The 27,334-nt window shown below is 46.0% G+C and overlaps 1 protein-coding gene across 2 annotated transcripts in view; it reads left to right on the top strand.

The window, feature by feature from the left end:
* Positions 1-1,111: 1,111 nt before the first annotated feature.
* The window catches only part of CCDC102B (coiled-coil domain containing 102B), a 561,597-nt gene continuing 535,374 nt past the window's right edge, over positions 1,112-27,334 (top strand). For both annotated transcript variants that reach the window (XM_069219901.1, XM_069219900.1), the window contains exon 1: positions 1,112-1,248. The gene's annotated coding sequence lies outside the window, so the exon portion shown is untranslated. The remainder of the gene's footprint in view (positions 1,249-27,334) is intronic.

The raw sequence follows: 27,334 nt of genomic DNA, 5'->3' as shown, positions 1-27,334 counted from the left end.
ATCATTATTCCATACTTTAGTCCAACTGTGTGACGTAATACTTAAATGTATGAGACTAGTTCGATTTAAGATTAACATTTATTATCGGTGCATTTATGTGGAACTTGTGTTTAATTTATTGGAAAATAACACACATTAAAAAGCGTTTGTGAATACCTAGAAAACTTAGGGGGTCATTACGACCCTGGCGGTCATGGACCGCCAGGGCCGGGGACCGCGGATGCACCGCCAACAGGCTGGCGGTGCATCCAGGCCAATTCTTACCGCGGCGGTAAAGCCGCGGTCAGAAAAGGGAAACCGGCAGTTTCCTGCCGGTTTTCCCCTGGCCTGAGGAATCCTCCATGGCGGCGCTGCAGGCAGCGCCGCCATGGGGATTCCGACCCCCTTACCGCCAGCCTGGTCTGGCGGCTTTGACCGCCAGAACCTGGTTGGCGGTAACGGGTGTCGTGGGGCCCCTGGGGGCCCATGCAGGGCCCATGCCAATGGCATGGGCACTGCAGGGGCCCCCTAACAGGGCCCCACCAAGATTTTCAGTGTCTGCATAGCAGACACTGAAAATCGCGACGGGTGCAACTGCACCCGTCGCACCCTTTCCACTCCGCCGGCATTCGGAGCCGGCATCCTCATGGAAGGGGGTTTCCCGCTGGGCTGGCGGGCGGCCTTCTGGCGGTCGCCCGCCAGCCCAGCGGGAAACTCAGAATTACCGCGGCGGTCTTTTGACCGCACAGCGGTATTCTGACGGCGGTACTTTGGCCGCCCGCCAAGGTCAGAATGAGGCCCTTAGTGTTTATTCACCAGATTTTGTTAGATACTATTTCCAGATTTTGCCTACATTTACCGTTTTTAAATACACACTTGAGAGGAACTGGTGTGCGTAGGGAGGAAACAGAGATGTTTATTTGTGAAAGACTGCATTATAAAACGGGGACATTTTTTTGATGAAACATAACCAATGAAATCATTTTTCCAGTCAGTGTGGAGTACCTCTCTCCTGGAAATAATCCTGCCGACCACGGCCCCAGAGCAAACCAAGTAAAAAAGTAAGCTGGATAGCCAGTTGTTTACGCACGTGTGTGAGCGTGTGACTCTGAGAAGCACGAACTGCCCAACGAGTCCGAAGGGGCGGATTGCTTTATAGCCTTTTCGTTTCGGTCTTTCGTTTGTGAGTGTTCATCCCGTGGCGGAGAACAGGCTGATGAGGCGTCAGAAGCAGAAGGATTTTAGAACGTGGAACAGCAATTCTAAACCGTAGGTTTGCAAAGCGGGGTATAGTGCTAAACTCTGTGCATTCTATTTTAGTATTAACAGATTTTACATAGTTCACCACGGATATATATATATATAAATATATATATATAAAATGTGTTTTAGTTTGCAAAGTGCAACGTTGAGCGCGCTATCAGCTCTCTGCTGTAACTATTCTTGTTTCAGAAATGTTCATTTTAGAGTTTGAAAGAATACACTGATTTACTAAATAAATGTATTTAAACTGTGTGTTTATAAAGCTATACTTAAGACAATTAATACTCAAAAATAATGTTCTTACCTTGCATATCTTTTAGGGAATAGGTAGCCGAATGCTAATTATTTTAATCATGAAATACTTTTTTCATAGTACAGCGTTGAAATAATAGTCATTGGCGTGCCAGACAATGAATTGGCACGTTCTGTTCGTTTAAGTCAGAAAATATGTTTTAGATTTCAGAATTGGCAACTGATGCCTCACACTTGTTACCCTGTCATCAGTGTCTCTAGACAGGGCCAACAACATTGTAGTTTTTACTCAGTTGAAGGTAAGGAGTAATATGCTTAGCATTAAAAATGAAATTCTTTGAAAATCAATGTGCCTCGCAAATGATGTCCATGGAGCTGACAATATTGTTGAATATATTAAACCAGTGTATCTTCAAATCAGTAGTATACTTTGAACCATACCTATATGGTTACAATGATATTGAACGCTAATTCATAGAAATGTAGGAACGTTGATTGATGCAATATTTGATTGAGCCCTACTGGAAGCCCCTGCGCGTTTGTTTCCATTTCAAATCTATACATCCATTAAGCACTTAATAGTGGCTATAGTGAGAATGTCGTGTCAGAATTTGTATATACCATTTTATTGAAACAAACTATTTAGAGATGTTTTTCCTTGCGATACGAAGTATGTGGCCGATTACATGTCTTTTGGAAAGCTGTAAGTGGAGTCAATGAATACTGGTGTGTTTCTGATTTACACATGGAACATTGCTCATTTGTATCCCAAAACAATCCTACATATGCATCAGTTAGGAACAACGGTTACCTAAGTTCCATTTTTTCTGTTCGGAAATCATCTACACTATTCTATTTTTACAAAACATAACATGAGAAATGGTCGTCTCTCGATGGCCATATTAATGGAAAAAGATTCAGCTTCGCATGTCTATGTTTAGAACCATTATATTTCATACACTTTGCATGTAGCCACAAAGATCTAATGTTATCGCAGTATAATAAAATTGAGTAATAGGTTAAATACAACGTATTTTTCACGATATCTGTTGAGAAATACATTATGGGGATTAGTGCTTCATTTGTAAAATAATAAGGGCCGGTACTGAAGAATTCCCAGAAGCCCACAGCCGATGATGCCAAATGTCAGCTTTCCTGAAAACCAAGGCTGCATAGTCTTGATTCCATTTCATATCTCTTTCATCCACCTCCAGAAACCCCTTACCCCATTATCCCACACTTACAGTTTTTCCTTCCCTGCTTTCTTTCTTTGACACTGTTTTTCTGTCCATCTCTTCCTCTTTCTTTCCCCTTTTTGTTTTTTTTCTCTCCCTTGGTCTGGGTCAAAATCACCCCAAATTAGCACTGATGGGAAGGAACCCAGAGTACCATATTAGAGTGGGTGTTGCAGTGCAATGGGGCAAAGTCTTCAGTGGTCGACAATACAAATTGGGAGGGTGCACACTATGCACTGATGGAATACAAACTGGGCAACCCTCATTTTATTTGGCGTGCCCCTCCCAAAGAAGGAAATCCACTATCCATGTGGATGTACCATATTATTGAGAGACGAGTTGGTTGAAGGTCCCTTGAGGGATATTAAAGGTTAACTCTGCACTATCATGACCTGGCTCGCAGTAATCATACTCTGGATTTATTTTATCAGGACACTTTTTATACTTTCTTCTCCACAGTTCAGCTTTACATGACTACGAGAAAGACGAGAGTGGTGGACAACAAGAGAGAGAGAGAGAGGGAGCGTGAAAATTAAAACGAAAGTAAGAGAGAGACTAAGCAAGAGACAAAGCAAGAGTGTGTGTGTGTGTGTTTGTTTGTGTATTTGTAACAAAGAGGACATGAAAGCGAGAGAGCGAGAGAAAATGGACAGTGACAGAATTAGCCTGTTTACAAATTACCAAATCATGTAAAACACTCATTACAAACCAACATATAAAGATTATGCACACTTACAACAACAAGCAAATAGGATGTGGAAGGTGTGGGCTGTCCACAAGGTTATCTGCTCTCCCACATAAAAATAGAAAAATTAGAAAATCACCTCTGCTACAAACATACATGGACAAATACAGCATCCTGCAAGACATATTATGCTGTCAATTTTCTAAAGTACATGCATATGGATTATGTGGATCTATGATGCTGAAATCAGATGACCAGGCAACACAGACAACAAACAAGTTTAAATGAGACCAGAAAACAAAATTGATTTCTGTGGTCAAGATGCTTAAGTTTGATGTATTCCGCAACATGTTTGTGGCAACTGACAATACCCAGTTACATTTTTAGAGTTTGTGAAATCAATGAGTGGCCACAACTGATCCATGAAACCCCTCATGATATGAGATGAAATTAAAAGAAGTATTTTCTCATAGAAAAGATGGGTCAGACAAGAAATAAGACTTTTGAGGGCTGGCTGAAGACATCTTTCCTAATCTGCTAGAATTCAGGTCTGGCCAACCTACAACAGCCTACAACAAACATAGAAAGACTTCAGGTCAGACCCTTTCAGCCGTTGGTGTCCTTTGTTATTTTGATCTTGCTTCAATTGGCTGCCCCTCAATTATTGCATCCTTCACAGTTGCCTCTATTGGTTCCTGCCCTTCACTTATGCATCCTGAAATGGTCACCAACATCTGCTTGGATCTGCTTCCCCACCTGCATCCTTAAAGTGCCTCCTGCTCCCCCTCCTGCAGCCTCTTAATATGGTCAGTCCATGTATCTCTCTTTTTGTAGCCTCACAGGATGCTTCCAGTTGGCTGATTCTCCTACTTGTATAGAACCTGGAAGTGAGCAATTTAGAGCCTCCACCACCTCCCTGATTCCTTGCTCTTCCTTCAGCCTCATCTGATTTTGCCACTGGGTTGTTACTCCCATAGGCAAAACGCCCAGAGCAGGCAATTGTGAAGCTCCACAAGCTCCCCTGATATTCTGCTCCTTCTGCCTCAGCCACAGCCTCCTATGTTGAAGCCACCAGACCACTCATTTCACATTGTGATGACTCACTGGTGAGCAATTCAGAACTCCTGCTCTCCCCCCATGCTTCTTTACCCTTTCACAGCCTCACATGATCCTGCTGTCAGGCCACTCATTTCACATGCTGACCACCGAAAGGCGGGGTAATCACGGCTCCCATAATTTTCCCTAATGCAGCCTTTTTGTTCCTACAACCCTCATAGCTTTATATGATGCTGCCACAAAGTCTGTTCTTTCACATGTAGAGGACCCACCGATGAGCAAGTTAAAGCCCCCCTCACAATTCCAAAGGTTCAACTTTGATTCCTCCAGCCTGACTTGATGCCACCATTGGGCATTCACCTCTATTCAAATGCAAAGCACCCGAAAGAGAGTGAGCACCCAATAGAGACCACCCACGGCTTCAACAAACACTCCGCTCTCACACCACCCACAATCTCAAATCCTGCTGTCACTGTGTTCCTCTTAACTCATGCGGAACATCATGTGGCAAGCTATTTAGAGTACCCATTGCTTCACACACCCAACATTGCCAATTCTTTAACAAGCATTTTCACTTACAAAACATATAGGCATTCCAATGTTTGTTTGTGATGCAAATGACCTTCAATTGTACTCATATGGCAGTCGATGATGTACTTGTGGCTGTGATACACATTCTCTTCTCTCAGATTATTCACATATTAACCTGGCCTGCCAAAGGTTGAGTGCTGTAGGATTTGGTAAGCTAAACCCCTTTGTAAAAGGTTGGTTTCACTTGAGGTTACGTGCAACCCCTTCAGCAAACCACAACAATGCACACTGCAGTACATGACATGGTCAAAGGCTAGGATCTTGTGTAGCAACAGTTAGTCACACATAAGAGCATATTTAAGAGCCCCTAGTGCCACCGGAGTGTCACTTTTTGTGACATTCCGGTGACGTTAAGCACTGTTCCATATTTTCAAGGAGGTGTAACAACACTTTTTTGTGGCGTTAGCCTCCTTGTAAATATGGCCCCTCTGACGCAGTGTTCTGCGTCAGAGGGGCATGCTACGGGTGTTGCTGTGGGCGTTTCACTGCAGCACCCATTGCTTTTGATGCTGCCTCAGATTTACGAGTTGTCATAAACCAGAGGCAGCACCACAAATGAGGAAGAATGCTTTTATTCCTCCTCATTGTTTGCTTCTTCTATGGGTGCTGCATTCTGCAGCACACATAGAAGAAGCAAAATGCCATGGGCTATTGTTTACGTGCAGGAAGGTGTCGTTCCTGCACAAAAACAATCATTCAAAATGACCCTTTGGTACTTCTATGTGTTCTGCATTTTGCAGCACACATAGAAGTGCCAAATCACCATTATAGTTTGTTTATGTGCAGGAAGGGACACTTTCCTACACATAAACAATCTGTCCCCTCAATGCAGACACCCTTGCACTATGGTGCAAGGATGCCTGCATTGGCGCTAGGCAGCTTAGTTTAGCCTCAGTGCAAGGAAAGGCGCAGGGGTGTGCCATATTCCTCTAAATACAGTGCGCCCCTGTGTTTCAAAAGTGACGCAGCATGGCGCTGCGCCACTTTAGCATAAATCTGGCCATAGTGTTTAAATATATGAATATGAAACAAATGGATGCAGTATATCATAAAACAAGAAACAAAAGTCACTGAAAAACATTCTTATTGATGTTATAGCTTTGTGGAATACCTACTCAAACTAAACTGGAAGTGGTTAGTCAATACATTTTTAAATGTATCAAGTTTGTGTTGCAATCACATGTGGACCCTGTACTTTGTTATTTGAAGTGGATTTCATGGGCTACCACTTTTTCAAAGAAAATGTTTTTATTTTTCCTTAAGGTAGTGCTATTCATTGAAGTTTAAGCTTGTTTGTTTGATACATTGATTAGTTGTGTGTATATCTTGATGAAATAATGTTGTTTTTGGATTTTTCTTCTAACACTAACTATCCCTAACAGCTCTGTTCTTCTGTTATCATTTGCTTACTCTTGGTCTGTTGCCACAGCCTAACCATTAATGATGATATTACATGCATGCCTTGCTGGTGATTTTCATGCTTTTACTTCTGAAATGCTGAAAACAATGTTTATGACATCTATTCTTAGCTAGATAAGTGATTCTTTAAATATATAATAATTCATATCTGTAGGAAAATAGCTCTTTTTGTGTGGCCACCCCCATTTTATGCTACATTTGTTTGCTGAATTTTAGGCAGTGGGCTGTGGAACTCTGCTAACCAGGCCCAAGTGCATGGGCTCTGACACCTGAAACATGTTGAAATTGCCCATACCCCTAACACTCGTATCTTACCTTAAGTCCCTAGTATATGCTACAAAGGGTACTCAGAGCCTGTTTGTTAAATGCCACTAGTGGACTGCAGGACACATTTCATTATCACTAGAGTGACAGTATAAAACATGACTGTAGGCCTACCCATGTACACTCTCTGTGTAGGTTTAAAACTTCAAATCTGACATCAAAATAACCCCTTATGACAGGTCTAAACCCTACTTTTAAGTTTTAATAAACTACCCCTTAGTAGGTATTAAATACCCGCCAGGTATGGTATTTCAAAGTAGTACATGTAACATTTTAATGCTAAACATGTCCTTACTGTGACAAAGCCATAAAAGCTATTTTTACTGTGGCATGATTAGCTGTTTTGTAGGAAAGTGTTGAGATAGATCATTATTGTTAATAAAGGTATCTCCGCCTAGGAACCAAGTAAAAAGTGAATTCTTGGACTTTTTAAAATGTTTATTGCCAACCCAACTCATTGGTAAAGTCGATTTGTTCAAAATATTTTACTAATGGTACTTTTAATAAGTCCGATTTTACCTCTTTAACCCCTTCGATGCCAGGCCTTTTCCCCCTCCTGTGCTGAGCATTTTTTTGGCTATTTGGAGCAGTTCGCGCTTAGGCCCTCATAACATTTTGTTCACGTAAGCTACCCACGCCAAATTTGCGTCCTTTTTTTCCAACATCCTAGGGATTCTAGAGGTACCCAGACTTTGTGGGTTCCCCAGAAGGAGGCCAAGAAATTAGCCAAAAAACAGTGAAAATTTCGTTTTTTTTAAAAAAATTGGAAGAATGGGCTGCAGAAGAAGGCTTGTGTTTTTTTCCCTGAAAAGGGCATCAACAAAGGGTTTGCGGTGATAAAATCACCAGCTTCCCAGCTTTCAGGAACAGGCAGACTTGAATCAGAAAACCCAATTTTTCAACACAATTTTGGCATTTTACTGGGACATACCCCATTTTTACGATTTTTTGTACTTTCAGCCTCCTTCCAGTCAGTGACAGAAATGGGCATGAAACCAACGCTGGATCCCAGAAACCGCAACATTTCTGAAAAGTAGACAAAATTCTGAATTCAGCAAGGGGTAATTTGTGTAGATCCTACAAGGGTTTCCTACAGAAAATAACAACTGAAAAAGAAAAATATTGAAATTGAGGTAAAAAAACATAAATTTTTCTCTAAGTTTTACTCTGTAACATTTTCCTGCAATGTCAGATTTTCGAAAGCAATATACCGTTACGTCTGCTGGACTCTTCCGGTTACGGGGATATATAGGGCTTGTAGGTTCATCAAGAACTCTAGGTACCCAGAGCCAATAAATGACCTGCACCCTGCAGTGGGTTTTCATTCTATGCCGGGTATACAGCAATTCATTTGCTGAAATATAAAGAGTAAAAAATAGCTATCAAGAAAACCTTTGTATTTCCAAAATGAGCACAAGATAAGGTGTTGAGAAGCAGGGGTTATTTGCACATCTCTGAATTCCGGGGTACCCATACTAGCATGTGAATTACAGGGCATTTCTCAAATAGACGTCTTTTTTACACACTGTCTTACATTTGGAAGGGAAAAATGTAGAGAAAAACAAGGGGCAATAACATTTGTTTTGCTATTCTATGTTCCCCCAAGTCTCCAGATAAAAATGATACCTCACTTGTGTGGGTAGGCCTAGCGCCCGCGACAGGATATGCCCCAAAACACAACGTGGACACATCACAGAAAACAGACCTGTTTTTAGCAAAGTGACTACCTGTAGATTTTGGCCTCTAGCTCAGCTGCCACCTAGGGAAACCTACCAAACCTGTGCATTTCTGAAAACTAGAGACCTAGGGGAATCCAAGATGGGGTGACTTGTGTGGCTCGGACCAGGTTCTGTTACCCAGAATCCTTTGCAAACCTCAAAATTTGGCTAAAAAAACACATGTTCCTCACATTTCTGTGGCAGAAAGTGCTGGAATCTGAGGGGAGCCACAAATTTCCTTCCACCCAGCATTCCCCCACGTCTCCCGATAAAAATGATACCTCACTTGTGTGGGTAGGCCTAGCGCCCGCGACAGGAAACGCCCCAAAGCGCAACGTGGACACAGCCAAATTTTTGAAGGAAAACAGAGGTGTTTTTTGCAAAGTGCCTACCTGTAGATTTTGGCCTGTAGCTCAGCCGCCACCTAGGGAAACCTACCAAACCTGTGCATTTCTGAAAACTAGAGACCTAGGGGAATCCAAGATGGGGTGACTTGTGTGGCTCGGACCAGGTTCTGTTACCCAGAATCCTTTGCAAACCTCAAAATTTGGCTAAAAAAACACATGTTCCTCACATTTCTGTGGCAGAAAGTTCTGGAATCTGAGAGGAGCCACAAATTTCCTTCCACCCAGCGTTCCCCCACGTCTCCCGATAAAAATGATACCTCACTTGTGTGGGTAGGCCTAGCGCCCGCGACAGGAAACGCCCCAAAGCGCAACGTGGACACAGCCAAATTTTTGAAGGAAAACAGAGGTGTTTTTTGCAAAGTGCCTACCTGTAGATTTTGGCCTGTAGCTCAGCCGCCACCTAGGGAAACCTACCAAACCTGTGCATTTCTGAAAACTAGAGACCTAGGGGAATCCAAGATGGGGTGACTTGTGTGGCTCGGACCAGGTTCTGTTACCCAGAATCCTTTGCAAACCTCAAAATTTGGCTAAAAAAACACATGTTCCTCACATTTCTGTGGCAGAAAGTTCTGGAATCTGAGAGGAGCCACAAATTTCCTTCCACCCAGCGTTCCCCCACGTCTCCCGATAAAAATGATACCTCACTTGTGTGGGTAGGCCTAGCGCCCGCGCCAGGAAACGCCCCAAAGCGCAACGTGGACACAGCCAAATGTTTGAAGGAAAACAGAGGTGTTTTTTGCAAAGTGCCTCCCTGTAGATTTTGGCCTGTAGCTCATCCGCCACCTAGGGAAACCCACCAAACCTGTGCATTTCTGAAAACTGGAGACCTAGGGGAATCCAAGATGGGGTGACTTGTGTGGCTCGGACCAGGTTCTGTTACCCAGAATCCTTTGCAAACCTCAAAATTTTGCTAAAAAAACACATGTTCCTCACATTTCTGTGGCAGAAAGTTCTGGAATCTGAGAGGAGCCACAAATTTCCTTCCACCCAGCGTTCCCCCACGTCTCCCGATAAAAATGATACCTCACTTGTGTGGGTAGGCCTAGCGCCCCCGACAGGAAATGCCCCAAAGCGCAACGTGGACACAGCCAAATTTTTGAAGGAAAACAGAGGTGTTTTTTGCAAAGTGCCTACCTGTAGATTTTGGCCTGTAGCTCAGCCGCCACCTAGGGAAACCTACCAAACCTGTGCATTTCTGAAAACTAGAGACCTAGGGGAATCCAAGATGGGGTGACTTGTGTGGCTCGGACCAGGTTCTGTTACCCAGAATCCTTTGCAAACCTCAAAATTTGGCTAAAAAAACACATGCTCCTCACATTTCTGTGGCAGAAAGTTCTGGAATCTGAGAGGAGCCACAAATTTCCTTCCCCCCAGCGTTCCCCCACGTCTCCTGATAAAAATGATACCTCACTTGTGTGGGTAGGCCTAGCGCCCGCGACAGGAAACGCCCCAAAGCGCAACGTGGACACAGCCAAATTTTTGAAGGAAAACAGAGGTGTTTTTTGCAAAGTGCCTACCTGTAGATTTTGGACTGTAGCTCAGCCGCCACCTAGGGAAACCTACCAAACCTGTGCATTTCTGAAAACTAGAGACCTAGGGGAATCCAAGATGGGGTGACTTGTGTGGCTCGGACCAGGTTCTGCTACCCAGAATCCTTTGCAAACCTCAAAATTTGGCTAAAAAAACACATGTTCCTCACATTTCTGTGGCAGAAAGTTCTGGAATCTGAGAGGAGCCACAAATTTCCTTCCACCCAGCGTTCCCCCACGTCTCCCGATAAAAATGACACCTCACTTGTGTGGGTAGGCCTAGCGCCCGCGACAGGAAACGCCCCAAAGCGCAACGTGGACACATCCACATTTTTGAAGGAAAACAGAGGTGTTTTTTTGCAAAGTGCCTACCTGTAGATTTTGGCCTGTAGCTCAGCCGCCACCTAGGGATACCTACCAAAACTGTGCATTTCTGAAAACTAGAGTCCTAGGGAAATCCAAGATGGGGTGACTTGTGTGGCTCGGACCAGGTTCTGTTACCCAGAATCCTTTGCAAACCTCAAAATTTGAATAACAAAACACATGTTCCTCACATTTCTGTGGCAGAAAGTTCTGGAATCTGAGAGGAGCCACAAATTTCCTTCCACCCAGGGTTCCCCCACGTCTCCCGTTAAAATGATACCTCACTTGTGTGGGTAGGCCTAGTCCCCGCGACAGGAAACGCTCCAAAGCGCAACGTGGACACAGCCAAATTTTTGAAGGAAAACAGAAGTGTTTTTTGCAAAGTGCCTACCTGTAGATTTTGGCCTGTAGCTCAGCCGCCACCTAGGGAAACCTACCAAACCTGTGCATTTCTGAAAACTAGAGACCTAGGGGAATCCAAGATGGGGTGACTTGTGTGGCTCGGACCAGGTTCTGTTACCCAGAATCCTTTGCAAACCTCAAAATTTGGCTAAAAAAACACATGTTCCTCACATTTCTGTGGCAGAAAGTTCTGGAATCTGAGAGGAGCCACAAATTTCCTTCCACCCAGCGTTCCCCCACGTCTCCCGATAAAAATGATACCTCACTTGTGTGGGTAGGCCTAGCGCCCGCGAGAGGAAACGCCCCAAAGCGCAACGTGGACACAGCCAAATTTTTTAAGGAAAACTGAGGTGTTTTTTGCAAAGTGCCTACCTGTAGATTTTGGCCTGTAGCTCAGCCGCCACCTAGGGAAACTTACCAAACCTGTGCATTTCTGAAAACTAGAGACCTAGGGGAATCCAAGATGGGGTGACTTGTGTGGCTCGGACCAGGTTCTGTTACCCAGAATCCTTTGCAAACCTCAAAATTTGGCTAAAAAAAAATATGTTCCTCACATTTCTGTGGCAGAAAGTTCTGGAATCTGAGAGGAGCCACAAATTTCCTTCCACCCAGCGTTCCCCCACGTCTCCCGATAAAAATGATACCTCACTTGTGTGGGTAGGCCTAGCGCCCGCGACAGGAAACGGCCCAAAGCGCAACGTGGACACAGCCAAATTTTTGAAGGAAAACAGAGGTGTTTTTTGCAAAGTGCCTACCTGTAGATTTTGGCCTGTAGCTCAGCCGCCACCTAGGGAAACCTACCAAACCTGTGCATTTCTGAAAACTAGAGACCAAGGGGAATCCAAGATGGGGTGACTTGTGTGGCTCGGACCAGATTCTGTTACCCAGAATCCTTTGCAAACCTCAAAATTTGGCTAAAAAAACACATGTTCCTCACATTTCTGTGGCAGAAAGTTCTGGAATCTGAGAGGAGCCACAAATTTCCTTCCACCCAGCGTTCCCCCACGTCTCCCGATAAAAATGATACCTCACTTGTGTGGGTAGGCCTAGCGCCCGCGACAGGAAACGCCCCAAAGCGCAACGTGGACACAGCCACATTTTTTAAGGAAAACAGAGGTGTTTTTTGCAAAGTGCCTACCTGTAGATTTTGGCCTGTAGCTCATCCGCCACCTAGGGAAACCCACCAAACCTGTGCATTTCTGAAAACTAGAGACCTAGGGGAATCCAAGATGGGGTGACTTGTGTGGCTCGGACCAGGTTCTGTTACCCAGAATCCTTTGCAAACCTTAAAATTTGGCAAAAAAAACCCATGTTCCTCACATTTCTGTGGCAGAAAGTTCTGGAATCTGAGAGGAGCCACAAATTTCCTTCCACCCAGGGTTCCCCCACGTCTCCCGATAAAAATGATACCTCACTTGTGTGGGTAGGCCTAGCGCCCGCGACAGGAAACGCCCCAAAGCGCAACGTGGACACAGCCAAATTTTTGAAGGAAAACAGAGGTGTTTTTTGCAAAGTGCCTACCTGTAGATTTTGGCCTGTAGCTCATCCGCCACCTAGGGAAACCCACCAAACCTGTGCATTTCTGAAAACTGGAGACCTAGGGGAATCCAAGATGGGGTGACTTGTGTGGCTCGGACCAGGTTCTGTTACCCAGAATCCTTTGCAAACCTCAAAATTTGGCTAAAACATGTTCCTCACATTTCTGTGGCAGAAAGTTCTGGAATCTGAGAGGAGCCACAAATTTCCTTCCACCCAGGGTTCCCCCACGTCTCCCGATAAAAATGATACCTCAGTTGTGTGGGTAGGCCTAGCGCCCGCGACAGGATATGCCCCAAAAACACAACATGGACACATCACAGAACACAGACCTGTTTTTAGCAAAGTGCCTACCTGTAGATTTTGGCCTCTAGCTCAGCCGCCACCTAGGGAAACCTACCAAACCTGTGCATTTCTGAAAACTAGAGACCTAGGGGAATCCAAGATGGGGTGACTTGTGTGGCTCGGACCAGGTTCTGTTACCCAGAATCCTTTGCAAACCTCAAAATTTGGCTAAAAAACACATGTTCCTCACATTTCTGTGGCAGAAAGTTCTGGAATCTGAGAGGAGCCACACATTTCCTTCCACCCAGCGTTCCCCCACGTCTCCCAAAAACAATGATACCTCACTTGTGTGGGTAGGCCTAGCGCCCGCGACAGGAAACGCGCCAAAGCGCAACGTGGACACAGCCAAATCTTTTAAGGAAAACAGAGGTGTTTTTTGCAAAGTGCCTACATGTAGATTTTGGCCTTTAGCTCAGCCGCCACCAAGGGAAACCTACCAAACCTGTGCATTTCTGAAAACTAGAGACCTAGGGGAATCCAAGATGGGTGACTTGTGTGGCTCGGACCAGGTTCTGTTACCCAGAATCCTTTGCAAACCTCAAAATTTGGCTAAAAAAACACATGTTCCTCACATTTCTGTGGCAGAAAGTTCTGGAATCTGAGAGGAGCCACAAATTTCCTTCCACCCAGGGTTCCCCCACGTCTCCCGATAAAAATGATACCTCACTTGTGTGGGTAGGCCTAGCGCCCGCGACAGGATATGCCCCAAAAGACAACGTGGACACATCACAGAAAACAGACCAGTTTTTAGCAAAGTGCCTACCTGTAGATTTTGGCCTCTAGCTCAGCCGCCACCTAGGGAAACCTACCAAACCTGTGCATTTCTGAAAACTAGAGACCTAGGGGAATCCAAGATGGGGTGACTTGTGTGGCTCGGACCAGGTTATGTTACCCAGAATCCTTTGCAAACCTCAACATTTGGCTAAAAAAACACATGTTCCTCACATTTCTGTGGCAGAAAGTTCTGGAATCTGAGAGGAGCCACAAATTTCCTTCCACCCAGCGTTCCCCCACGTCTCCCGAAAAAAATGATACCTCACTTGTGTGGGTAGGCCTAGCGCTCGCGACAGGAAATGGCCCAAAACACAACGTGGACACATCACATTTTTTCATAGAAAACAGTGCCTACCTGTGGATTTTGGCCTCTAGCTCAGCCGACACCTGGGGAAACCTAGCAAACCAGCACATTTTTGAAAACTAGAGACCTAGGGGAATCCAAGATGGGGTGATTTGCGGGGCTCTGACCAGGTTCTGTTACCCAGAATCCTTTGCAAACATCAACATTTGGCCCAAAAACACTTTTTCCTCTCATTTCGGTGACAGAAAGTTCTGGAATCTGAGAGGAGCCACAAATTTCCTTCCACCCAGCGTTCCCCTAAGTCTCTCCATAAAAATGGTACCTCACTTGTGTGGGTAGGCCTAGCGCCCACGAAAGGAAATGGCCCAAAACACAACGTGGACACAACATATTTTTTCACAGAAAACAGAGGTGTTTTTTGCAAAGTGCCTACCTGTGGATTTTGGCTTCTAGCTCAGCCGGCCCCAGGGGGGGGGGAAATGCCCTAAAATAAATTTGACCCCCCACCCCCCCAAACCCCTCCTGCCCAGGAGCGACCCTTGCCTACGGGGTCGCTCCCCCTGCGTGACATTGGCGCCAAAAAACAAATCCCCGGTGCCTAGTGGTTTCTGCCCCCTTGGGGCAGATTGACCTAAAATCGACCAATCTGTCCCCAAGGGGGGCAGAAATGGTCTAAATACAGTTTGCCCCCCAGGGGAGCGACCCTTGCCTGATGGGTCGCTCCCCATCTCTAAAAAAACAAACATACAAAAAAAAAACACACAAAAAAAATTTGCCCTGGCGCCTAGAGGTTTCTGCCCCCCCCTGGTGGCAGATCGGCCTAATAATAGGCCGATCTGCCCCCAGGGGGGGCAGAAATGGCCTAAAATAAATTTGCATCCCCAACCCCCACCCCCCCACCAGGAGCGACCCTCGCCTACGGGGTCGCTCCCCCTGCGTGACATTGGCACCAAAAAACAAATTCCCGGTGCCTAGTGGTTTCTGCCCCCTTGGGGGCAGATTGACCTCAAATCGACCAATCTGCCCCCAAGGGGGTGCAGAAATGGTCTAAATACAGTTTGCCCCCCAGGGGAGCGACCCTTGCCTGATGGGTCGCTCCCCATCTCTAAAAAAACAAACATACAAAAAAAAACACACACAAAAAAAATTTGCACTGGCGCCTAGAGGTTTCTGCCCCCCCCCTGGTGGCAGATCGGCCTAATAATAGGCCGATCTGCCCCCGGGGGGGCAGAAATGGCCTAAAATAAATTTGCATCCCCAACCCCCACCCCCCCACCAGGAGCGACCCTCGCCTACGGGGTCGCTCCCCCTGCGTGACATTGGCGCCAAAAAACAAATCCCCGGTGCCTAGTGGTTTATGCCCCCTTGGGGGCAGATTGACCACAAATCGACCAATCTGCCCCCAAGGGGGGCAGAAATGGTCTAAATACAGTTTGCCCCCCAGGGGAGTGACCCTTGCCTGATGGGTCGCTCCCCATCTCTAAAAACACAAACATACAAACAAACAAAAACACACAATTTTTTTTTGCCTGGCGCCTAGAGGTTTCTGCCCCCCCCTGGTGGCAGATCGGCCTAATAATAGGCCGATCTGCCCCCAGGGGGGGCAGAAATGGCCTAAAATAAATTTGCATCCCCAACCCCCACCCCCCCTACCAGGAGCGACCCTCGCCTACGGGGTCGCTCCCCCTCCGTGACATTGGCGCCAAAAAACAAATCCCCGGTGCCTAGTGGTTTCTGCCCCCTTGTGGCAGATTGACCTAAAATCGACCAATCTGCCCCCAAGGGGGGCAGAAATGGTCTAAATACAGTTTGCCCCCCAGGGGAGCGACCCTTGCCTGATGGGTCGCTCCCCATCTCTAAAAAAACAAACATACAAAAAAAAAACACACAAAAAAAATTTGCCCTGGCGCCTAGAGGTTTCTGCCCCCCCCTGGTGGCAGATCGGCCTAATAATAGGCCGATCTGCCCCCAGGGGGGGCAGAAATGGCCTAAAATAAATTTGCATCCCCAACCCCCACCCCCCCACCAGGAGCGACCCTCGCCTACGGGGTCGCTCCCCCTGCGTGACATTGGCACCAAAAAACAAATTCCCGGTGCCTAGTGGTTTCTGCCCCCTTGGGGGCAGATTGACCTCAAATCGACCAATCTGCCCCCAAGGGGGTGCAGAAATGGTCTAAATACAGTTTGCCCCCCAGGGGAGCGACCCTTGCCTGATGGGTCGCTCCCCATCTCTAAAAAAACAAACATACAAAAAAAAACACACACAAAAAAAATTTGCACTGGCGCCTAGAGGTTTCTGCCCCCCCCCTGGTGGCAGATCGGCCTAATAATAGGCCGATCTGCCCCCGGGGGGGCAGAAATGGCCTAAAATAAATTTGCATCCCCAACCCCCACCCCCCCACCAGGAGCGACCCTCGCCTACGGGGTCGCTCCCCCTGCGTGACATTGGCGCCAAAAAACAAATCCCCGGTGCCTAGTGGTTTATGCCCCCTTGGGGGCAGATTGACCACAAATCGACCAATCTGCCCCCAAGGGGGGCAGAAATGGTCTAAATACAGTTTGCCCCCCAGGGGAGTGACCCTTGCCTGATGGGTCGCTCCCCATCTCTAAAAACACAAACATACAAACAAACAAAAACACACAATTTTTTTTTGCCTGGCGCCTAGAGGTTTCTGCCCCCCCCTGGTGGCAGATCGGCCTAATAATAGGCCGATCTGCCCCCAGGGGGGGCAGAAATGGCCTAAAATAAATTTGCATCCCCAACCCCCACCCCCCCTACCAGGAGCGACCCTCGCCTACGGGGTCGCTCCCCCTCCGTGACATTGGCGCCAAAAAACAAATCCCCGGTGCCTAGTGGTTTCTGCCCCCTTGTGGCAGATTGACCTAAAATCGACCAATCTGCCCCCAAGGGGGGCAGAAATGGTCTAAACACAGTTTGCCCCCCAGGGGAGCGACCCTTGTCTGATGGGTTGCTCCCCATCTCTAAAAAAACAAACAAACAAAAAAAAAAAACCACAATTTTTTTTTTTGCCCTGGTGCCTAAAATAAATTTCCCCCCCGAACCCCCACCCCCCCCCCGGGAGCGACCCTTGCCTACGGGGTCACTCCCCCTGCGTGACATTGGCGCCAAAAAACAAATCCCCGGTGCCTAGTGGTTTCTGCCCCCTTGGGGCAGATTGACCTAAAATCGACCAATCTGCCCCCAAGGGGGGCAGAAATGGTCTAAATACAATTTGCCCCCAGGGTAGCGACCCTTGCCTGATGGGTCGCTCCCTATATCTAAAAAAAACCCAAACAAACAAAAACAAAAACACAAAAAAATAATTTTGCCCTGGCGCCTAGAGGTTTCTGCCCCCCCTGGGGGTAGATCGGCCTAATACCAATTGGCCGATCTTCCCCCAGGGGGGGCAGAGATGGCCTAAAATAATTTTGCCCCCCCTACCTCCCCCCCCCCAGGGAGCGACCCTTGCCTACAAGGTCGCTCCCCTTGCGTGACGGCGCAAAAAAAAGATCCCTGGTGCCTAGTGGTTTCTGCCCCCCTTGGGGGCAGATTGACCTAAAATCGACCAATCTGCCCCCAAGGGGGGCAGAAATGGCCTAAATACATTTTGCCCCTCCAGGGGAGCGACCCTTGTCTGATGGGTCGCTCCCCATCTCTAAAAAAACAAACATACAAAAAAAAAACACCAAAAAAATTTGCCCTGGCGCCTAGAGGTTTCTGCCCCCCCCGGTGGCAGATCGGCCTAATAATAGGCCGATCTGTCCCCAGGGGGGGCAGAAATGGCCTAAAATAAATTTGCATCCCCAACCCCCACCCCCCCACCAGGAGCGACCCTCGCCTACGGGGTCGCTCCCCCTGCGTGACATTGGCGCCAAAAAACAAATCCCTGGTGCCTAGTGGTTTCTGCCCCCTTGGGGGCAGATTGACCTCAAATCGACCAATCTGCCCCCATGGGGGGCAGAAATGGTCTAAATACAGTTTGCCCCCTAGGGGAGCGACCCTTGCCTGATGGGTCGCTCCCCATCTCTAAAAAAACTAACATACAAACAAAAAAAACACACAATTTTTTTTTGCCCTGGCGCCTAGAGGTTTCTGCCCCCCCCGGTGGCAGATCGGCCTAATAATAGGCCGATCTGCCCCGAGGGGGGGCAGAAATGGCCTAAATTAAATTTGCATCCCCAACCCCCACCCCCCACCAGGAGCGACCCTCGCCTACGGGGTCGCTCCCCCTGCGTGACATTGGCACCAAAAAACAAATCCCCGGTGCCTAGTGGTTTCAGCCCCCTTGGGGCAGATTGACCTAAAATCGACCAATCTGCCCCTAAGGGGGGCAGAAATGGTCTAAACACAGTTTGCGCCCCAGGGGAGCGACCCTTGTCTAGTGCTACCAGTTGCCCACAGTTGGCGCTTTATGTTTTTTGGTGCCACTTTGATTTGAATTTACAGGGAGTGCAGAATTATTAGGCAAATGAGTATTTTTACCACATCATCCTCTTTATGCATGTTGTCTTACTCCAAGCTTATAGGCTCGAAAGCCTACTACCAATTAAGCATATTAGGTGATGTGCATCTCTGTAATGAGAAGGGGTGTGGTCTAATGACATCAACACCCTATATCAGGTGTGCATAATTATTAGGCAACTTCCTTTCCTTTGGCAAAATGGGTCAAAAGAAGGACTTGACAGGCTCAGAAAAGTCAAAAATAGTGAGATATCTTGCAGAGGGATGCAGCATTCTTAAAATTGCAAAGCTTCTGAAGCGTGATCATCGAACAATCAAGTGTTTCATTCAAAATAGTCAACAGGGTCGCAAGAAGCGTGTGGAAAAACCAAGGCGCAAAATAACTGCCCATGAACTGAGAAAAGTCAAGCGTGCAGCTGCCACGATGCCACTTGCCACCAGTTTGGCCATATTTCAGAGCTGCAACATCACTGGAGTGCCCAAAAGCACAAGGTGTGCAATACTCAGAGACATGGCCAAGGTAAGAAAGGCTGAAAGACGACCACCACTGAACAAGACACACAAGCTGAAACGTCAAGACTGGGCCAAGAAATATCTCAAGACTGATTTTTCTAAGGTTTTATGGACTGATGAAATGAGAGTGAGTCTTGATGGGCCAGATGGATGGGCCCGTGGCTGGATTGGGAAAGGGCAGAGAGCTCCAGTCCGACTCAGACGCCAGCAAGGTGGAGGTGGAGTACTGGTTTGGGCTGGTATCATCAAAGATGAGCTTGTGGGGCCTTTTCGGGTTGAGGATGGAGTCAAGCTCAACTCCCAGTCCTACTGCCAGTTCCTGGAAGACACCTTCTTCAAGCAGTGTTACAGGAAGAAGTCTGCATCCTTCAAGAAAAACATGATTTTCATGCAGGACAATGCTCCATCACACGCGTCCAAGTACTCCACAGCGTGGCTGGCAAGAAAGGGTATAAAAGAAGGAAATCTAATGACATGGCCTCCTTGTTCACCTGATCTGAACCCCATTGAGAACCTGTGGTCCATTATCAAATGTGAGATTTACAAGGAGGGAAAAGAGTACACCTCTCTGAACAGTGTCTGGGAGGCTGTGGTTGCTGCTGCACGCAATGTTGATGGTGAACAGATCAAAACACTGACAGAATCCATGGATGGCAGGCTTTTGAGTGTCCTTGCAAAGAAAGGTGGCTATATTGGTCACTGATTTGTTTTTGTTTTGTTTTTGAATGTCAGAAATGTATATTTGTGAATGTTGAGATGTTATATTGGTTTCACTGGTAATGATAAATAATTGAAATGGGTATATATATTTTTTTGTTAAGTTGCCTAATAATTATGCACAGTGATAGTCACCTGCACACACAGATATCCCCCTAACATAGCTAAAACTAAAAACAAACTAAAAACTACTTCCAAAAATATTCAGTTTTGATATTAATGAGTTTTTTGGGTTCATTGAGAACATGATTGTTGTTCAATAATAAAATTAATCCTCAAAAATACAACTTGCCTAATAATTCTGCACTCCCTGTAGATCTTTAAAAAATCATATTTTTTAATTTTCCGTTATTGGATTTTTGTTGTTTTGGTGTAATTTTGTTCATAGAAATATTATCTATCGTTTTGAAATTGGAGTGGTTTTGGAGTGTTTTTTTTAAACTTCTAAACCTGTCTGTTCTGTGCCACAGCTACTACAGGTTGAGCCTAGGGTTAAATCACTGAAACCTTTACTGAACCTAATGAAAAAAGTGCTATTATTACTTGTGGTGGACTACCATCTACCCCGACAGAAAAATCCCCTTTCTCATAATGTCCCATCTCTTTCTTTTCTGAAATTCAAGAATTTGAAATCATACAATAAGACTTGTAGTCTTAGGTTAGATAGAGCCGGCATTTGTCAGTATGTCAGCAAGAGAAAATGTATAAGTTGAATTAACTCCTTTTTGTCTTTGATCACCTGGTGCCTCATTCTGTGAGAAATTGGGTTGTTGGTTGAGTGACGTATTAATCTTGCTGAAGCAAGAGCCACAATTCCTGTCAGGGCAAACTTCAAAAGTTACTAAATTAACATGTACTTAACCCTCTGGAAGCTAGTCAAAAAATCATTCAGGCTTAACTTAAAGGCAATTTGTTAAGTATTTATTCAGCCAACAAACAGTAAAAAAGTGAAAGCACATCACAAGAAAAAACCCACACCAATCTAGGAAAAAATGGTAAATTTTATTAGATTATTTGACAGCACAACAACAAAAATCCAATTAGTAGAACCAGAGCAACTCAATTTTAAAGGGTTAAGTGAAAATACTGCAAGAAAGAACATATCCCCATCTGTTATCTGGTCACGCAGGACCTGGCCAGAAGTCACAAGTTCTTGACTGCAATAGACCACATCTGGATAGAGGGACCCAGTTAGGCCTGCTGAACAAAGTAGCTTTAATCTTGGTTTGCAGAGCGTTGTGAGATCCCGCATTGAGGGAGCATTGCACAGCAGTGGTCATGAGGAAGTTGTGGTGCGCACTACAGAATCCAGCATAGTTTTTGAGGATGCCATCAACAAGGGGCTTGTGATACAGAGTCCTGCATAAGGTTGCGTCACACAGCGGCTGTTCTGAAGAAGCTACTGGGCTGCGATGCAAAGTGCTGCTTTGTCAGCCTGGATGCGTTGATGATGGGTTTACGATGCAAAGGCCTTCATTGAGGATGTATCATGCAGTGGCGGTTGTAAAGAGGCTGCAGGCTGCTATTCGAGGCCCTGCATCAGGGATCTGTCACACAACAGGGGTTCTGAAGCAGCTGCAAGGAGGTGTGTTGCGCTGCATCAGTTCTACCCACAGGACCAAAGCTGGGCTGCCACAGTACCTTCAGGCTGACATCCAGGTGTCCAGTACTAGAGTGACACCACTTTGGTAGTAAGACTCACAGCAGACAGAATCTAGGTCCTGGGTTCAAGATGACTGGAGCCTTTTCTGTCCCTGAATCTCTGATCAGGAAGCCAGCCAACTAACTAACCCCTGGAGTCACTGTGGTGGTCCTGGGCTGAAGATGTAGGGTCAGGCCTTCTTACTCAGGCAGCAGGGCAGCAGGGTAGCAGGGTAACCATAGCAGTTCTTGCAGGGCAGTACAGCAGTCCTTCTGAGTCTTCCACAGGTCCAGAGGTGAACTCAAGAGTGGGTCTGAGGGTCTTTTTTAATACCTGATGTTTCCTTTAAAGTAGGAGAAGTTTCTAGAGAATTCCCTTTGAAGTGCTTGAAGTTTTCTGATTCCCCTTCACTGGCTGCTAGCTGTCTGCATGAACAATACATGAGTTACAAGTCCTTTGCAGGAAGGAAGAGCACAGCCAATTCAGTTGCAAGTGGGGCTATGTCCAGCTCTGTCCCCCATCATGCCAGTTGATGTCTCAATCATTTACACCTATTCCCGATATTTTGTTGCTATTTAGGAGAAAGAAACAAAATCCAACTGTCAGCTACACCCAGTAATGTGACACAGGAACAGGCAGCAGGCACCAAAAAGTTAGGGCAGGAAAATGCGAATTTTCTAAAAGTGGCATTTCCAAAATTGTAACTTAAAACTCAACTTTACAGTTGAAGAGGATTTTCAGCTACAATTTCTTGGACACCAAATTAGAAAAGTCCATCTGTTTCCAATCAAAGGTTAGAGCTTATTAAATAGAATAGGGTAAGCCAGTGTTATTCGGTGGGGGAGGTGAGCCTCACAGTAGTGAAAAACAAATTTAGGAGTTTTTCACTACTAGGACATAAAAAAACACAACAGTACATGTATAACCTTTCAATTGCAATTCACCCTGCCTATGGTCTACCTAGGCCTACCTCATGCCTAAAGTACATTCTAGGAGGTTGGCCTTGTGTGTGGTGGTACCTATGGTACTTACACCTTATACCAGGTCCATTTATCCCTTATTAGTGAAATGTAGGCAGTGTCTAGAAGCCAGGGTCTCTAGAGGTAGCTGTGGATGAGCAGCCAAGGCTTATCTTGGAGACATGCAAAGCTCATGCAATACCACTGTAGTCACACAGTACTCACACACATGAAAGAAAATATTCAGTGTTACAAAAATAAAGGTACTTTATTTTGGTGCCAACTACCAAAAATACCATAGTGACTATACTCCCTTAGATGGTAAGTAATACAAAAATTATATACACTAGTATGCAGAAGTAGGAATAAAAACAGCTAGAAAACAGTGCAATTAGTAAGAATCCCAATAGTTAGAAATGGGCCGAAGGGGAGCACAAACCATATACTAAGAAAGTGTAATGCAAACATTGGTCCCACACCTAGGCAAGTGTGGTATGTAGAGGGGAGCTGGGAGTACTAGAAAACCCCAAAGGTGAGTACCACAATCCACCCCAGTGACCAGGAAAGCAGGAGTAAATCACAGTATCTTTCCCAGCACACACACAGAGACAAGAAGAAGAGTTATACAAAACCCAGAAGAGATTGGAAGACACCAACAGTGGATTCCTGGACAAGAAGACGTGTGGAAGAAGGGACCAAGTGCAAGAAGCACAGAAGAGTCCAAGAAGAGCAGGAGCCCCTGCTAACACGGATGAAGGTGCAAAAGGAGAACCACCGGTGAAGAAGAAAAGTCAGCACTGCACCCAAGAAGACAAAGTCGGGTTCCTGGAGGGTGCAAGTGATGTCCCAAGCCGGATGGAGGATTGCAGTTGGGTTTGCGCCATCTGGATCCGCCATCAAGCCTTGGCACGCGCAAAGCTCGTAGTTAGCGGTAAATAGTGCTGCCCGGGACCAGGAAGGACCAGGTGGACTCTACCCAGGAGGGAGAGTCAGAGGGAGGCCTCAGTAACTCAGGGAGCCCAAAGAAAACGAGGCATCACATACAGGCGTCCCACAGCATGAGGACAAGAAAGTTGCAGAAGAGGCCCACACAGCACTACGACAAGGGCCCCCACTCCGCTGGAGAACCACTCAGATAGCTGTACGTTGCAGGAAAGACTGCTGGGAGCCAGAGCTAAAGAATGCACAAAGGACTTGGAGGACGGACGCCAGCAAGCCTTGGCAGCTGCAAAACATGTGGTGCATGGGGATATTGTCTTGCATGGGGGGGCAAAGTCTTAGCTGCACCAAAGTGGGACAGCTGGAAGAGAGGACCGTCGGGACCACTTCAGTCCACCACCCGTGAAGCAGGATCCACAGCTCAGCAGGAGAAGGGATCCACGCATCCGGCCTTTGTTGCAGTTGGTGCCTGCAGAAGCAGGGGAGTGACTCCTTTACCCCAAGGGAGATTCTTTCACTCTTCTGAAGCAGACTGAAGATGGGCTGTCTTCAGAGGATGCACGACAGGGAAACAGTTGCTGGCAGGAGCCGGAGATACAATGATGTAGAAGTCTTGCATCTTTGTTGCAGCTTGTAGAGTTCCTGGAGGGTCAAGCTGCAGTTTCTTCAGTGGCAAGTCAAAGTTGAGAATGTAGAGGATTCCTGCTGGAGTCTTGCAATTCAAATCTGAGAAACCACCCAAAGGCGAGGCCATAAATAGCCCTGAAAGGGGGATTGGTCACCTAACCAGGTAAGCACCTATCAGGGGAGGGGACTGACTTCACCTGCTGGCACTGGCCACTCAGATGCTCCCAGAGTTCCCTGCCAACCTTTATTCCAAGATGGCAAAACTCAGGGACCCTCTGGAGGAGCTTTGAGCACAACCCCTAGGGTGGTGATGGACAATGGAGTGGTTACTACCATTTTCTTTGTCAATTGTTGTGCCAGGGCAGGGACTGGGGGTCCCTGAACCAGTGTAGACTGGTTTCTGCAAGGAGGCCACCAAATGTGCCTTTCAAAGCGATTCAAGTGCCTTGGGGAGGCTACCCCCCAAGCCTGTAATACGTATTTTCAAAGAGAGAGGGTGTAACACCCCTCTCCCGAAGGAAATCCTTTGTTCTGCCTTCCTGGGCTCGAGCTTTTCAAGCAACAGGAGGGCAGAAACATGTCTGTGAGGTGGCAGCAGTTGGGGCTGCCTGGAAAACCTCAGAAGGCTGAAATGGCAATAGTGGGGGTCCTCTAAGGAGGCCCCAGAGTGCATGGAATCATGCAACCAATGCTTGCAAAAGCCTTTGGGTATGATTCCAACATGTTTGATGCCAAACATGCCTATGTTCGGAGTTACCATTATGTAGCTGGACATAATAGTAGTGACCTATGTCCAGAACACGCGTAAAATGGTGTCCCCGTGCTTACGAAGTCTGGGAAAATGGGCCTGATGTTTGTCGGGGCACCTCTGCTAGTGCAGGGGTGCCCTCACACACAGGTACTTTGCACCCTGCCCTCAGGACGGGATGGCCTGCTATAGAGGTGACTTATAAGTGACCACTTGCAGTGAAAATTGGAGTGAAAAGGTGCTTGGACTTTTTCATGCAGGCTGTAATGGCAGTCTTGCAGAAGCCTTTGCATGGGCCCCTTATGGGTGGCAAAATATATGCTGCATCCCATAGAGATCTCCTGGGACCCCAATGTCCTTGGTACCTAGGTGCCATATACTAGGGACTTATAAGGGGGCACCAGTATGCCAACTGTGGGTGAAATACAGACTTTTGGGAAAGAGAGCATAATCCGTGGGGTCCTGGTTAGCAGGATTCCAGTGAACATAGTCAAATGCACTTACATCAGGCAGAAAATGGGAGTAACCATGCCAAGAAAGATGGTACTTTTCTACACACATGCAATAACAAATTAGCTTAAGGCTTATAAATTGGCTTATGTTGCCAAGTCAAATTTGCAGTTTAGAACTGCGTAAGGCTGCAATGTTAGGCCTGGGACATGTTTCAAAGTGCTATTTAAGTGGGTGGCACAATAAGGGCTGCAGACCCACAAGTCACATATAATTCACAGGCCCTCCGTATATGGTATACCACTGAATTAAGGACTTAGAAGTAAATTAAGTATGCCAGTCAGGGGTATGCCAATTTTACTATGTTTTAGGGAGAGAGCACTTTATTACCTTTTTGCAGTGGGAAAGGGCACAGTGCCCTAAAGCTAACAAAAGCAAATTCAGCAACATAGGAGGGTAAAGGCAAACAGTTTGGAGGAAGGCCTTCCTAAGGCTGCATTCGATCAACTTGCATTATTCATATTTCTAGTAAATGTTGTCAAGGGTATTGGGATCTGAGGTATTGTAGTTTAAGTGGCACTTGCTTTATCTTGTTCATTGTAATACTTTTGTAAGTTCTCTTTCCAAATCCAAATCTCTCTTTTATATTGGCAGTTTTTTTAATCTTGTGTGTTATTATTTACCGCTAGGTATCTGATATATTCAGGATGAGGTTTCTGTGAGCCAAGAACCATGACAATCTGATTTTTGTAACTGATACAAGATTCCTAGGCTCCTCCCTCACTTTCAGGCTCTACATTTTCAAACTTCAAACTCATAAGTGAATGATAACTTTCCACTTCCCCACATCTGGAACATACTTGCTTTCAAGTATCAGAAGCGCCATCAATAATACTGACATACATATTCCACCAATACTACATTTAATGTTGTATTCATTGTGGAAATGTTAGTATCTGTTAATCTTGCTCTACTGAGTCAGAAGTCAACCCAACTCCTAAAAACAAAGCTCTTCTCATGTGTGAGGAAGCATGGACAGCAGAAATGAACCCTGGAGGGGAAGACAAAATGAAGTAGGAAAGAAAAGGCTGAAATAGTTAGGTCTCATCACCATTTCTCTTTTAGTTCAGGATATTCACAGAAGCAGTTTCAAAGGTGAATGCCAAATGTATACAGAAAGTAAACAAAGCAACATTTTAATAGGTTGCATAAACATTGAAAAACTCTGTGAAGGAGATGTAGTTGTGAATATACTTGCTTTGTCATGATAGGCTTGTGGGAGTGTAAGCCACAAATGAAGGAAATCAACAACAGTAGTAGTGGAAACCCAGGTCAACAGCGAACCTAGAATTCAGGGAGATAGAGGGAGAGCACACATAGCAAATAATCGAGAGGCAATACAGAGTTAGGTGATTGCTCAGCAAGCATAACCAAATCATATTCCAAGAGGCAAGTACGAGTTAAAAAAACTGGTCAGCGAATAGTACCAAGGCATAATCCAGAAAGCAGGTCAGGATTCATGAAAGAAGGCCAGGTAACTGACTGAACCAAGAGGGGAACAAGGAACACAAAGGTGAATGATGCAGCAATGGTGAACAAATTGAGCAAAAGCAAAGGACCCAATACAACACGGACAAGTTATGAGGGACATTCCCCAGAGACCTGGGATGCTTATAAAGCCCTGTACCACTCATAACCCGGAAGTCCTTCCCCTTGACCTCCACCAGTGCTGATCTTCATGCCTCAGTTTCCACAGACCCATTTCCCACAACATCCCTGGCTTTTTCTACCATCTTCTAGGGTAACCAGTCCCAGCAGCAAATACCTGTTTCTGAGTATCTCACTTATTCCCTGTCCTGGTCGTATTAGTTTTCCCCCAACCTTGAAAATCAGCCTTAAGGGAATGCCCATTGTTTCTTTGTTGTTCGACATTGATCACCATTGTTCCTCTTCCTTTTGCGAGAGAGGCTTGTGCTAGATCCTTGAACATGGAGACCTTGCTTAACCTAAAGAGTATCTTGCATTATTGCAAGGCCTCTTCAATAGTGTTCTCTTAGGCCTTGAAGTGGTGCGTCTTTATAAGCATAACTCGTGA

The sequence above is a fragment of the Pleurodeles waltl genome, chromosome 2_2, assembly GCF_031143425.1.
Source record: "Pleurodeles waltl isolate 20211129_DDA chromosome 2_2, aPleWal1.hap1.20221129, whole genome shotgun sequence".
In the NCBI taxonomy this organism is placed as follows: domain Eukaryota; kingdom Metazoa; phylum Chordata; class Amphibia; order Caudata; family Salamandridae; genus Pleurodeles; species Pleurodeles waltl.
This window is presented reverse-complemented; position numbering and strand designations above follow the sequence as displayed.